The sequence below is a fragment of the Agelaius phoeniceus genome, chromosome 1, assembly GCF_051311805.1.
Source record: "Agelaius phoeniceus isolate bAgePho1 chromosome 1, bAgePho1.hap1, whole genome shotgun sequence".
Lineage (NCBI taxonomy): Eukaryota > Metazoa > Chordata > Aves > Passeriformes > Icteridae > Agelaius > Agelaius phoeniceus.
Window position 1 is genome coordinate 39,426,441 of NC_135265.1, and position 13,287 is coordinate 39,439,727.

General features: G+C 39.4%; 1 protein-coding gene across 9 annotated transcripts in view; it reads right to left on the reverse strand.

Annotated features, from left to right (window-relative positions):
* The window catches only part of THRB (thyroid hormone receptor beta), a 169,520-nt gene that overhangs the window by 98,082 nt on the left and 58,151 nt on the right, over nt 1–13,287 (reverse strand). The window contains exon 1 of one of the 9 annotated variants that reach the window (XM_077176782.1): nt 10,759–10,777. The exons of the other annotated variants lie outside the window; for them this stretch is intronic. The gene's annotated coding sequence lies outside the window, so the exon portion shown is untranslated. Of the gene's footprint in view, nt 1–10,758; nt 10,778–13,287 lie in introns of those variants that run through there. 9 annotated transcript variants of the gene reach the window in all.

Sequence of the window (13,287 nt, forward strand, 5' to 3'; positions counted from 1 at the left end):
GACAAACTAGTTAAAACAGCCCTTCTTCACATTTGTGACTTTAAATATTTCACTCATATGGTAATATCACCTGTTCCAAGTCAGAACTGTTCAGATAGAGGAAAACAGAGAAATGCAGCCTTATTGTGGTGTGGTGCATTGGCCTTTACCACATATTCCAAATTCTTCTGGTAATGTCAAAAAAGGATGCTAAGCATGCAGAAATTGTGTCAACGGTGTTGTTACACTGAAGACTGAGCAAATGGATTTCTCTGTAGAAGTTCATGAGCATGGAAATACATTTCCATTCCTAATAAATATGAAGATTCTTTGTTTACTTAGTGCTGAACTGAACAATGGACCAATTCAGTCTCAGGGAAAGACTGATTTCCAGAGGTCTTGAGAAAAAACACTTCCGTGGACAAGTATTTTGAGGTCTCTGTGTATGGGTGGAATAACCCCAAGCCCAGGAGAAGTTTGGAAGGAAGTGAAGACACCCTTGGGGTATAGTTACTGCAGACTGAGAAAAAATGAGAGAAGTGGAAAAGATGTTTTTGGATAAAGTATTGTTGAAAGCATGTGTAAAAAATATCCTCTAAATAGTCCTAAAATACGTTTAGTGGTAGTGCTTTTCTTTTAATCCCACCACATTAAGAAAATAAATCTCTCCTCCCACTCTTTCCTCAACATTTGTGAAGATCTTAAAGAGCAAAATTTGATACAAATAAACTGACCACTATAAAGAATGATTGTTACATATTAACCACTGAATAACCCACAGATAGTGGTGACATGTATCTAATAATGAAATGCTTCAACCTTAGGCAAATAATTCCAGATTTCCTTTTTTTTTTTTTACAGTGTTCACAGAGGAAATCATTACTGATCTAGACAAATATTTCAAAGTTCAGTTCAGTTAAGAGCTTCACTTCAATTTTAGACTTCAATTTGCTTTTAGGCCAATTGATCTTATTTCCCTCCATTCTCTTCCCCGGCAAGGCTGTATATTAAAATTTCCTACAATATGAAATTTTATACAATAATTTTATACAATAATTAACTAAAAATTGAAAAGAAAAAAAGAAAAAGAAAAAGAAAAAGAAAAAGAGGAAAAGAAAAAGAGAAAAAGAAGAGAAAAGGATAAAAAGAAAAAAAGGAAACCGCTATGGTGGTAAAAGAGAAAACATGAGCAGGCTGCCTTTCACTACAGAGATTGCTTTGGAAAGCAATTGTATAAGAGTGAAAGAGTACCATTATTAATAAATTTAGCAATGAATAATCACAGGTCTAAGATTATCATTATCTGGTTGTGCTTGAGCTAACAAGTAGGAGTACAAACCATCTCATTTTTGAACAGCACTGTCAAACAATTTAAAGAAAATATTTTCACATGACTCTTCCATTTAAGAGTTTTGAGGAAACTGGAAATGGGAGGATTTTCTTGTCAAGATTTTTCCTCTGTTGTGTACGCGTAGTAACTACACTTCAGTAGTTCTGCTGAAGAGTTTCAAACCTGGTATTTGCTATAAAATTTCAACTGCAAATCTGAGAACTTCTCAAAACATAAAAAGAAATAAGAAAACTGAAATCACATACTTAGTAACTCCAAGGAGACCTTTCCCTATCCCAACAACTGCTCTTTATATGTCATCCTAGTCACAATGTAATTACTGCTCATTTTGCACTTTTACACATGAGGGACTATGTCAGAAGCCAATATCCCTCACTCCCAACCTGTTTTCTGACATTCATAATCCTTATAACCAATATAAGATCTAGGGCTTCCTCAAGCACGACATAGCAAAAATTACATTAATACCTAATTAACTAGTAACTAAGTTCTGGTCACAACAAAGGTTTTATACAATTTCATAGCAATTTATATATTTTCAGAGAAAACAACATTTTTTAATAAAACTGTCAAAAGTTCACTGACAACAGATTTCTACAGTTTATTTTTTTCCTTTCATTAAGAGAAATAAGCTTTTGCAGTAAATAACAAGTTTACACTGTATTAATCTGCATTACTCAGTTAATTTACTAAGGGCTATTCAGCTATTTGTTGTGAGATCAATCTGTATCTTCATGGCTATCCAAGAGTCATGCACAGTCTTTGACACCTAGGAATGGTGAATCCACTCTCCAAGAAAGTGGAAAAAACAGCAAGATGTGCCACATTTCCAACACCATCAGGGAAAGTTAATGTCATCACAGCAAGGTCAAATACGCTCATGGTTCAAGCCGAAATCAAACCTGGAATTTAAACAGCCCTGATCTAGATGTGTGGAAAAGGTAATAAATAAACACTGCTCCCTTTGACAGCTCAGGGCAAAAAGTATTATTACATTCCCATTTAATCTCATTTGTAAATAAATCAAGTCTCAAAAAAATTATCTCCATTTCAGCAAACTCAATTTGATTATCTTCACAATAACAGTGAAAGTGTTTTTGTCAGCTGCAACTGAAATGGCTAAAATCCAAGTACTAAAAGCTTCATTAAAAAAATCAGGTTTTAAATTCAATTACCTGGCAAGTATCTCAAGAGGAATAGTAGTCTATTTCTTGCTATAGTATGCAGAAAATGTAGATCTACATAATACTATACAAAATCACATGTGTATAATTATTACTATATCTATCACAAAGTGCCTTTCATTTCACTGTAAATTTTTAATGAAGTAATGAAATTGCTTGTAGAAGTACCAACAGATGATATAATGCAACATTACCCTACTGATTTATAATTTGAATGCTGTGCAACCAAAGAAGTCTGTGATAACAACCCCACACTATACAGAATACTCAAATGCTTTATTCTTCCTGTCAAACAATTAACTCCTTCTTTTTTATTTTTGAATGTGAGCATATAAATATTATGTGAACTTGCAACAAAATGACCTGGAATTCAAATTTAAACTGGAGTTCAAAATTAATTGCTAACATCCATAACAATTCAAACAATCTTCTGCTGTAGACTGTAATAATTAATTGGGGGTAAAAAAATTAAAAATCACATGCCCAAATAGAGGACAGAGTCTCTGTAATGCTTGCACTGGATTTATTTTAGTCTTGTTTGCCTTGCATGAAACAGCAGAGTTTCAAAAGAAAACACCAGGAAACCTCTGAGCTTCAAGGACAAAAGCTGGAATCAAAAGTAAAAACAAAATCAGTATTTTAGTTTCAGATGTGCTTTTCAAGAACCGAGTTTGCCCTGTTTTCCTTACAAGCTGCTGGCCATGGGAAACACAGTTATTTTCAACTCTACTACTGTAGCAAACAGCTTTGGTGATTCCCTCTGAGGTGCTGCTGCCACACTGGGATGGTCTCTCCCTTTTCCCAAAAGTCATCCCCAGCTCACCATCATCATCTTCCCAGTGGTGGCAGAGGTTGTCTCCTCTCAGCGTAGCCACCAGAGCTGCTTGTGAGCTTTGTGGGACTCCTCAAGATGGAAGAGCAGGAGGATTCCAGAATCCTCTGCTCCCCAGCCTGCCTCACCAGGGATGAACTTCCCAGCTGCTCTGTGCACCAGGCACAGGAATATCACACAAGGATGCTCCATTTGGGAGAAAGATCTGGAGCACAACGTGCCGTGGTTTCAGTCTGACCACCCAGGGGCACAGGAGACAAATCCAAGCCATATTATAGCACCTAAGTCTAAAACACCCTGGTCATGGTTCCACCACAAAGTGTAATCACCTCCTAACACAGGGACTTCATGAAAGTTATATAATGGAAACAAGAATAATTTAATAAAAAGTTAAGAATATGGGCAAGCTAAAAATAAACTTCACTCTGAACACGAAAGAAATGCTGTGGTTTTGTTCTTTCTTTCCTTAAACAAAATGGCTGTGTACATAAAGGACTGTCACTAACAAGACAAAACACCTCTTACATGATCATGAGCAACAAAACTGTCTTGGTAGTATTTAACCAGTTCTAATCAGAAGACAGTGTTTAAAAAAACCCACAAAACCAAGAGACGACTCACTAAAAATCAAGTAAGAACTTACCTTGGGACCAACAGGAAGGAGTATCATCCCACTGAAGTTCATGTTTACGGGTTTTAACTGAACTATGAACTTTCCCAATTATTTCCAGCACGGAGTAACATCCTGAACTTAGCAGCACTGATCTTCACTTCTGGTTCCCTGCTGCAATGCTGTTTTCTAGCAGAGAAGGAATCTTCAAATCGGAAGTATAGCACATACACAATGCAGACTTCAAACAAAGGACCATTGTCACAATGAGGAGCCTGCCATGAATAATCTCGTTATTGCAGTCATGAATGATCTGACTCATGAAGTGTCTGCAGCGATGTTTCAGGCTACAATCACTTGCTTTTACACAAAGCACACCTGGCTATTTCACACTCCTCCAGCAAACAGATGCTATTTAGTTTTATAAAAAGCCTCGAGACAGTACAGGCAGAGTTAAGAGGAAATAATTCTTCTATCATTATGTGTTTCTCTTCCCCTTCTTTGGGAAGGGGGGAGACATACCTGCTCCTCCCTCGCATATTTTGCTTTACACATTAGGATAAACACTTCAAATACTTCAGGATACAACCAGTGCAAGCTCACACAGCCCTGAATACCCGATACTCAGCTCCTCCTGAGGAAGGCAGACTGGGTGGGCAGCACACCCAGGTCAGCTCCAGCACCCTGGCAGCACCTGCCATCGCCATCCCTGTGACAGCACAGGCACTGAAACTCCCACCTGTCCGAGCAGGGCACCAGGACACAGCCACCCACACTGGGGGAGGCTGCACCATGCCAAGGAATCTCATAGACCTTCAGATCAATCCTGCTCTCAAAAAAAATGCTGGTGATGCAGCGCTGCACAGGTACGAAGCTGGATGAACCCTGCTGGGGTAACATCAGTTTTCAGGGTCCTACCAGCTTTAGAGGGAAAGCCATCCTTCTCAAGCCACTAAGGATTAATACTAGAAAATAAACATTCAGTTATAGAAATATTCACAGAAGGGGAAAAAAAAAAGGTGCAAGGAAGACAGGCTACATCCTTTATAAACAAGAAACCAACTCAATTTAACTGCAGAACTCAACTTACCAAACCTTTGCCAGCCCCAGGCAGCCTGGGCAGGCAGGAGTCCAAAATGTGATAAAATTATTATTTAAAAAAACATAAAATTGAAACTTATAAGAATACACAAGTGTTTCTTAATAAGGCAAATTAAGTTTCTTTATGCGGATATTCCCAAGCTGAACACACATTTTAACTTGAAATAGAGGGAATGTTTTGTTAAAGCATTATGTAGATGTGAAGCTGCTTTCATGTAACTCAATTTATCAGAGAAACATGTTGTATCATGTTGTTAAAATATTATAGAGATAAAAGGATAATAATTGAAATATTTGCATATGATGTAGTACAAAGAAATAATGTATGTGAACAGACTATTTGTTGTCTCATTAGCCTCAAGCAAACAAGGAAATAAGGGTTGATTTATTACTGTATGTCTGGGGCTGTGGGATGGTAAAATTTTACTGACTGTAGTTTAAATAAAGGTCTAGAAAAGTAATGGAAAAAATCCTATCAATAATTCAGGACAAATTAATGGTACAACATACGGTCTTTAAGTTTATTGAAATAATTAATGAATTTACCTTGTTTATTCATAGTATTTAAAGGACTGACTTCTAACTGGAATTTCTTACATCTGCACTTTAAAGAACTGTTGCCATGTTAGGGTTGCATACCGTACCCTTCATAAATAACAAACCAATTGAATCTGTTGCTCTGCTGAACTTGGCAGCACCTCTGCCTCAGCAGCCTGGGCGCCCAGCCCGGGGTCCTGCTGCAGCACCCAGTCCTGGTGCTTTCCAGCCTGGCTTTTGATCCCACTGTTATCACTGTGACCTTTCCAGAATCTAATAGCTCTGATCATTACCTCCCAACCTCTACACTTCAGGGAACTGAAGATGAGCTTGTAGAGTCTCCCATTGCAAAGCTGGCCTTTGTCAGCTAAAGCAATTTTCTTCCCTGTTTTGTGTCTCGCTGCAGCAGGCAAGGTGAGCAAAGTGGAGAGGAGGGGAAAGGGGAAAATAAACTTCAGCATGCACAGGAGGGGAAAGGGGAAAATAAACTTCAGCATCCACATACACACATATGTTTACACACACATGCATGCTTGGGTATATAAGCATATACTTAAGTATATTCAGTGTACCTAAAATAAGGTTTACAAATATGGGATGCATATATAACTAGAAAATAAAGGTGGAGCCCTGAGTCCACAGTCTCATCACTGCTTTGGCTAATGACCCCAAGTTTTGCTCCCTTTTTATTGAAGCTCAGTGGTAAATCAAATCCAACAGCAGTGCTGTGACTCAGGAGGTTTGTTGCACCCAAAAGAAAGTCTTGTGACAATTCTCTCTGTAAGACCCAATGTCCACCAAGGGCAGCAGGAAGGGGTGTGCCCACACCACTGCTGGGGTCAGTGCCAGGCAGCAAATGAAACAATACAGAAAAAAATCATCATATACCCTTAGGCATATGCATAGTAGGATCACGTTTGAGAGCACTTGAGAGATTTAAGAAATCACTTTTTAAATAGTTTCAGCTTTTTTTTTTTTTCAGAGATGGCAAGTAGATTAAAAGAGTGTTTATTTCAAGTGGTATAGCTAAGGCTCTACAATTCCATGTATAGATATCCCCTAGGGGAAGAATTCCCTTCCGTAGTTGAAGCCAATCCACTGTAAACAGATCAGATTAAACCAAAATGACACATTCTCAATGCAGTATTAGACTGTCAGCATATTCCTTCATAATTCCACAGGTATTTTGGAATGGTACAGACCAGCCACAGATAAAAAAAAAGAAAAAGCAATTCTCAACTATTCATTTGCTAACTATTTTCTCATTCCCTCCCAATAATAAAGTAATCATAAATGCCATGAAATTATAGCATGTTAGACTTCTTAAAAATAACAGGGATGTTTCTGGGAAATAATAGTAATTGTGGAAGCATTAGCAGGCTGTTTTTCCATTCATGTTTAACTTGAAAATGAAATATTTCAAATTTTAAAACTTGTAAAAGCTTTGGTATGAAGATTCTTAATGTCATGCTAAAAAGAAAAAACCTGTACCCCCAAATAAAATTGCTGGCATAGTCTTAAATCCCAAAAATCAGTGAAAAATCCTGAACCTTAATTAAATAATAAACTTTCTAAAAATAAAATTATGATATTTCCTAACCTAAGTTATTATTTGTGCTAAAATTTGCAGTGTATTACGGCTATTAAGCAGAACACAATTTTATTTGAGTGTAAAAGTTTGAGACTTTCCTCATATGACCTTGCTGGCATACTGCCAAGGCTCAGCTCTTGATGACATTTAATCTGACCATAATCCCTGAAATCTCTGCGCCATTACTGGTGGTTGCATGGGAATGATTCCCTGACAACATACATGGAATTGTGCTGTAAATTTTATTTTCAGCTCATGGCTGCTCCCCTTCCTTACCAGCTGCTGCAAATTATTTGCTTGAATAAAACGAAATAATCTGTACCTTTTATTTGCTATAGAACCACATATTACCTAAAATAGAAAACAAGTCCAACACTTATTGTTTCAGTTGGTTTTCTACTGATGGCTACCATATTTTTAAGGGAGTAAACTCCAGAAAACAAATGAAGTTCAGCAGTTGATGAAAAGCCTGGGTAATGAGCTGCAGTGGTGCAAACAACCCTGTTGACTCTAAACAGGAGCAAGACCACACTGCACAGAGGATTCCAGCTAAGGGTACTCACACTTCACTGTGGGCTGCATGAGCAACTGCCTTTACAAAGGAAGAACACACTTAAAAGAGCTTTTTTCATATTCAAAGATGCCTCTGATCTCTGAAGCCAACTGTCTTTTTGTCATGGAAGCTGTGAAAAATCACAGTGCCCAAGATTTCCACATCTGTGATTTTTGGCACTTGTACAAGGGTAGGAACTGAATAACTGATGTCTGTACACCACCAATGAAAATGAAGCAACACAGCAATTTGTCCCACAGGAAAGTGCAGAAAAGCCTCAAAAATCATTGCAACAAGTTAAGTGTGGACCTCTTTCTTTTCTGTGTGCTCAGGACTTCACAAGTATTGTTTCCCTGCATTCCCTGCAGGAAGGAGCTAGGTAGGCAAAGCAGCACTGACTTTAATCTTACTAATGCAGGTCCTAAAAGCAGTGAATCATACAGCAGTAAGAGCTCCAGTATGGGATGCAGACACCTACCCATTGACCTGCATACTTAGCTCAGCAACAATCTAAGTGTCATTACAGTTCATGGGAGCTAACACCAGCCTGCCTACATTTGCTGTGGTCCAATTGCTGCCTGAAGCAAACATTGGCTCTTATTGAGACTTCTTGTTTACTGAGTGATCCCAACAGTTTCCCTTTCCTATGAAAAGTAAGTAAATAAGATGAACAGGAAAGATTAATTATTCCCTGAAAAAAAAAAGCATAACATTATAACAGATAAAGCAGCATTGTGGTTTTTTTAAACTCTTCATTTTCAGCAGAGAGCTTGCTTTGTTCAGTGGGCTTTTCTCCCTGTACATTGACCCCTTCTCAGAAAGACTTTTCCTTCACTGAGTTGACCAAGTTACCAAGGACCATAATTCTGTGGGAAAAGAGAAAGTCCTCTAAAGCATGCATAAAGTAACTTCTAAGTAAGTTACTTTTAATGCTAATCTCTTTATACATGTAAACAAATATCCTATTTCAAAGGTATTCCTTCAAGTTGGGGTGCAGAGGACCTCTCAGTTCTCCCCTTTAAGAAAGCCAAACTCCAAGGAAAAATAGGAACTACTCCTCCAGTCCTTTGTTTCCTACAACAGAGTAGGTTTGGTCCAATCAAGAGCCACTTTAATCAATGGGGAGCTATTAATGTTTGGTTTAGGTCATGTAAGAGTGAGAAATTGAGAAACATGTTTTCACCTGGCCTTCAGCCAGGCACAATGCCACCAGTAATGAATGGCTGCTATAATGAGACCTTTTGAAAGGGTCATATGTGAGATGAATTAATGAACACAATGCAAATCTCACATCCATCTCAAAGAGGGGCAAAAAAAAATCACTGCAGTTTATCATAAATATGTTTAGGTGTTCTGATGCCAGCCTACTGCCAAAGGAATCCACTGACAGGGAAGGGCAAGGTCTGTTTGCAATGCAGTCCTCCCCAGGGAGATGCATTTCAGGGCTTCCAGCCAAAGCCTCCAAAACACCTCCAGGGTAGCAGTTGGGCTGGAGCTGCCCCATCACGCCCTCCACTGCAGCCAGATTTGCCTATTTTTGCAGCTGGCACCACCAAAGGCTACAGAAACTTGTAGTCAGCAAATCTCTTCCAGACTGACTTTTCAGTCTCTTCAGCTAATGAATACTGAGAGGAGTGCATAGACTGGCAACAACTGTAAACAGAGTTTACACAGGCGACCCTGCACCCCTCACAGCTTTTCTTTTTTCCTAACAATTTCTGTGTGACTGTTACTGTCATGGCTCTCATGGCTCTCACTAGCCTCAAACCTGCCCACTACACCAGTTTGTAAAAGCACCCTTTTATCTAGCACTAGCACAACAAAATCCCTTTTGCTGCTCAGTGCTCCTAATCCCCTTGATAACAGTGCTGTACATAGATTGTCACGATGAAGAAACCTACACTGGTTAGTCCAATGACTCAGCAGTGGTTTCTTCCTTTGCTGCTCCAGTGGCACCAAGAACAGGCTCAAGAGCTTAAATCTTCATGATAGATACAGGCTCACTGTGCAGCTAATCCTATCACTTTCAAGACAAAACCCCAAGTCTGTGCAGCCCGTAGCTACTGTTGACGCACATCCTACAAACATCACACCATGCTCTACCTAAATGAAAAAATATTTGCAACAGTGAGTGAGGAAGACTAGAGTTTTAATAATATTTCCATTTGCAACTAAAAGCTCAGACACTAAAAAATGAAGTCAGAAAGAGAGCAATCAAGGTTTATAAAGAATATTTCACATGGAGAATATTTTACCTTATACAAACAATTTTTAGAAAAACACATTCAGCCAAAGCATGAGCAATGCTCTGGAATTCAGTGATCCCTTACACAACAGAGAACTGCAGAGGGCTTCACAAACTAGAAATCCCACAGGGAAAAGTAAACATTCCTTATTTTCATTTAAAGTGCCACAAACAAACCCTGAAGAGTGAATTATAGGTGTGAAATTAAAAAAAAAAAACATGTGTGCAAGCAAATGAACAATCTGTATGTGCAATCATCATGACCCTGTGTGATAAGCAAATACACACATACCAGAACAGCAATTACTTATCTAACTTGGTGTTGTGGGCCTGTGACAACACTGGCTTTGTGAGCCACTGCTGTACCTCTGGGTGCAGATATGCTGCATGATGGAAGACGACTTTCTGGAAAGCTCACTCAGTTTCAGAGGGATTGGTTTTGTCGTGAACTAGCTTGACATAAAACTTGAGTTGTGCCCCTAACCTGACTCTTACTCAAAGATAAAATCTTATCACTATGGAAGTGTTGCTGTAAGCCTGAGCAGATGGCTCACAGGGAGAAGGAGGAGGTGGCTGGATGTTTTTGTGGATAACAGCACCTAGCGATGCAATGAGGAAGCAAAAGTTTGTATTTCAGTATCTTTCACAAATGCTAAGAATGGGAGAGACTGGTCCTAGTGAATAAAATACATCAGAGTCCAGAGGCTTGGGGAGAAAGGCAAAGCCAGTTCCAATCCACATCTTTACACTGTTTTCCCCTGCAAAACATGGTTACCTCTTCAATAATGCCTGTTGAGAACAGTCTCTCTCCCACGCCATCCTGCCACAGCTGTCATCTGGGAGTGTGCTAGTTGGCACGGACCAAAATCATGTCATGGAATGTGCTAGAAATTAAACAATATGGACAATCATAAGATACAAGTCCTGGCCCTGCTTAATGTACCCATGCAGACAAAGCAGCAGTGAAGCAAAGTGGAAGTGGAGTATTTTAAGCCCGTTAGCCATCGCTGCAGTTGAAATACAAACATCAGAAACAGGGTGGCACACCAGGACCAAAGATTAAGGCTCCAAAGTTTAGCCCCGTAGCCACAACATGATCGTGTTAGTGCCATAAGAAAGTGGGAAGCACAAATAACTTCTAAACACAAAGTCAAACTTTTCTCTGAAAATAAAGAGGCCAGAAGATGAGTGCTACAATAGATATCAGGGTGCTGGCAAAGGCAAAGTGTGAAATGGATCCTTTCCAGTATTCAGTTTAGGAAGACAAACATTGTTTCACAAATTCACTGTAGCCCTGCTTATTTTCCAAGCTCCTTAACTCATGCCAAAGGGCCTGGACTTTCTGAACATCCTGTTCTGTTTCTTCCACTCCTAGTCTTAGTCCTCAATAATAAATGTCTTTATTTCAGAGCCCCCTTTGATATAATTTTATTCCATACTCCTCCCTCTGTAGCTTTTGTATTTTACCTCTGGGTAAGAGTAAAGACAAGCAGATTAATGAGAAGTCTGAACAGCTCATTAAGTTACACCTATTTTAAGAGCCCTTCTCAGTAGGCATCCCAAGACGCCGCATAAAAATAAAACTACATCAATCACATTTAAACTAAGAAGCTTGCAGATGCTGGCATGCCTCAAAGCATGAAGATTGATGGATAAATGAGTCCATGATTCCTCAGAGTCTCAGAGCCCCATGAACACAGACCACTTCATCTGTCATTGGCTGGGTGCAACAGCAATCTGCTTGGATGTGCAGTTAAGGAACCTTCATGATGGCCTACTGGCAGGAGAAAAAATTCCTGCCTGATAAGGACAGGAAAACAGTTTCAGTCCATGACCCTACTAGTAGTAGCTGGGAACTTCCTATCTGACAAGCAGCAATGTCTCCTCCACCTCTCAAAGATGACAGAACACATTTCTGCTCCTCTCTTTGCTCCTTCAGATCTGCAAGAAGTCCAAGGTACGAGTGGTCTCGTGGCAATGACTGCAGTAGCACAGGCTTGGGCAGAGACAGGAACATCGCCTCTCACTCCATCTCATCACATCAGCTCTCACATCTGCTGCCCTTGGGACCCCACTAACACCACAAGAAATGGTGCCAAGCACCTTGACATGTCTGAGGTGCATCCTGGGCCCAGCTCATCTGCTCATACAGACATAGCTCCTGCAAAGTGACACAGGAGAAGGCATTTCTCTTGGTACAAGAGGGAACCACTGCTGCCTCAGAAGTCCCAGGAAATCTTTCGGTGCTGGTGATGTGGGACAAAACTTGTCCACTTGTCCTACTTGTTTCCTACTTCTTTCCCATAAGACCTCCAATCTTGCTTCCTTCCTCTTCCTTCCCACAGCAGCGTTTCAGGCTGAGACCAAAGCATGCAGAGTCAGAGTTACAAGGAACCAACCATGATCTTATTTGCCTTAAATAACTGCATTTCTACACTTTGTCTGCCATTTTGAGCAGTGTACAGATAATCAGCCAGCCCTTACAGACACTTACTTCCCTCTTTTGAGACAGTTCAGGAGAAAAGAACCATGTGGTGCCCTTGCAGCCTCTTCAATCACATGGTGTTGGAAGACAACTCTGGTCTGCAAACCCTAACAAACAGTAATGTGGCTTACACTACATTCAACCCTACTTTAAATTATGTATCTATGAACACAGACACAAAGGGGGAAAGGGATGGAATAGTGCACAGGAAGCTGCAGTTTCAACAGTGAAGTCAAAGCTAAGGCCTGAGGGCCATCAAAACTTAAAGCTATTCCTATTACTTTGTGTGCAACTGAGGTCACCACCAACACATCAATATTGTAAAACTAATTAAATTAGAATTTTAAAAATTGTTATGGCTGCCAACATAGTGACTTTTGTGAAGAGTATGGACTTTAGTTAGTTAGCAAAACCAAAGCTATCATCTTATGAGGGGGACATAGAATAACATCAATGTAAGAAGAATAGGAGGTCCTGAACAATGCTGGAATCACATTTTGAAACCAGCTGAGGAATATGTATATGAAATTAACTGGACAGACAAAGCTGATGCCATCAGTGAAGAAGGTCTGAACAGACAAGACTTCAGGCTCACACTGCTCAAATAAAGAACACTTTCCTTACCATCTGGCTTAGAAATCACTTGGATTCCACAGTGGCCATATAATGGCCAACAGGGAAGCAGGGAAACTATTTTAAGTAAGCATCACTAAAAATAAAATGGGTGATGCAATGAAAGGGGGAAAAAGTGGTTAGTGATAAATATAGTAAAAATATTTTCTATTAATAGTTTTAAAGCTATTTATATTTGGAAGTTTC